The sequence below is a fragment of the Dendrobium catenatum genome, unplaced genomic scaffold (assembly GCF_001605985.2).
Source record: "Dendrobium catenatum unplaced genomic scaffold, ASM160598v2 fragScaff_scaffold_1684, whole genome shotgun sequence".
NCBI lineage: Eukaryota > Viridiplantae > Streptophyta > Magnoliopsida > Asparagales > Orchidaceae > Dendrobium > Dendrobium catenatum.
This window is the reverse complement of record NW_021320146.1, coordinates 214,299-216,271: the sequence shown is the minus strand read 5'-3', so window position 1 is coordinate 216,271 and position 1,973 is coordinate 214,299.

Below are 1,973 nucleotides of genomic sequence, written 5' to 3'. Positions count from 1 at the left end.
CTCTTAAAACGTCTCCTAAGGTACATCAAAGGGACAATTGATCTTGGTATACCCATAACAAGATCAAGCTTAATCCTTCGCACGTACTCTGATGCTGACTGGGCGGCAGACCTGATCACCAGAAAGTCCATCTCTGGCCATTGCACGTTTCTTGGCGACACCATTGTTTCTTGGACTGTCAAGAAACAGTCCACGGTGTCGAGGTCTTCAACGGAGTCGGAATACAAAGCTCTCGCCGCGGCCACCGCGGACACACTATGGATTAAACGGGTTCTATTCGATTTCAACATCCCGCACAACACACCGGTGGACATTTTTTGCGACAACACTTCGGCAATAGCATTGGCAAACAACTCTGTTTTCCATGCTAGAACTAAGCACATTGAAATCGATCAAAGATTCATCCGGGATCATATACATAACAACAATATACGGCTTCAACCAATTAGCACAATTGATCAAATAGCCGATATTTTCACAAAGCCGTTAAGCATGCCGAGATTCAAAATACTTCGCTCCAAACTGACCGTTGCTCAACAACTATCAGTTTGCGGGGGAATATTAGAATAGATAAATAAATTCAAATTATATATTCTTGCCATTCTGTAATAACAGTACACGTGTATCTCTTTACATTATGCAAACTATATATAGGGATCTATTGTAATACGGTAAGACAAGCTTTTCATTAATAAAATATAAGTTTCTTTCTCATTCTTCTGGGCTTCTTCTCCATCGGCTTTCTTCATCTGCTCATGAATTTCATCAATATGGTTAGAAGAATATTTGAATGTTGTTAGAACGTCATTCGTATATAGTTTGAACAATAATTTACTATAGAACAAATTTTGAATCATATTTGAAAATGGTTTAAAAATGATTTCGTCATGTTCGAACAAGCAATAGCACAATATTACAGACCTAAGATGTGTTGGGGAAATGAAAATTTTGTGTAACTTATTCAAATATTCGCATGATTCAAGTATGATGATTGTGACTCTTTTTTCATATAGTAGTTGTAGTTTCATTAGAGAATAATTTTTGGATATATTTCTCCAATAAAAAAAAAATATTGTGGAGATTTCTTCAATTATGGCAAGTAAGATTTCACCTAACCTATGGCCTGTTATGATTCATACACTTCGTAATTGAGTTTAGTTGATTAGTGAACCTAATCGGAATCATCTTAATAAATGGCTTTTGGACAGAGTTCAATAAGCTGATGAGTTAAGTTTGAGACATCATTGACCTGACTTGTTAGCTCATAAGCCAGTTTGTTTGAATTATATTAATATAAAATACAATCAATTATATTAAAATTTAATGCTAACGCATATCCGCTGTGATTTTTACTTTTTCTAGCGCCTCGCTCGCATACTTGTTCGCTCCGTTCATAAATTTATAATAAAAATTTTAAAATTGTATATCTTTTTTTATTTCAAGTAAATTATAATTATTTAAAAATTTAAAATTTATTATAATAAAAATAATGTCCTAAATTTTAATTTATTAATCAAGATCAATTATACATTGGCACTCTTCCTTCGTCAAATAGACTCGTTAACACCCAACCTTCGTCAAATCCTAGCCCAATCCTCAAAGCCAAAGTCGCCACGGACCATTATTCCGCTCTCAAGCTCCAGCCTAAGGGCATCTCAAATTGAACATCATTTACTTGTTTGCAGCTCCCGCGAGCGTCCACCAGAATGACAAATGAAAATGTATTTTGGTATTTTATCTCGACTATGAATAGTGAGACCCAATATTGATGTATTGGTATTCACCCGAACGACAATCGAATGATCGATATTCCCACTATTGTCTCTCTTTTTAGATAAGGAAGAATTTACTCATGTTTTGATTAAAAATAAAACATCTAGGTATATATATAGTTTTGAAAAATATTTAATTATCTTTGAGAATATTAAATTTTTAATTTTAAAATTGAACGCGTCATTATGAACAGTATATCA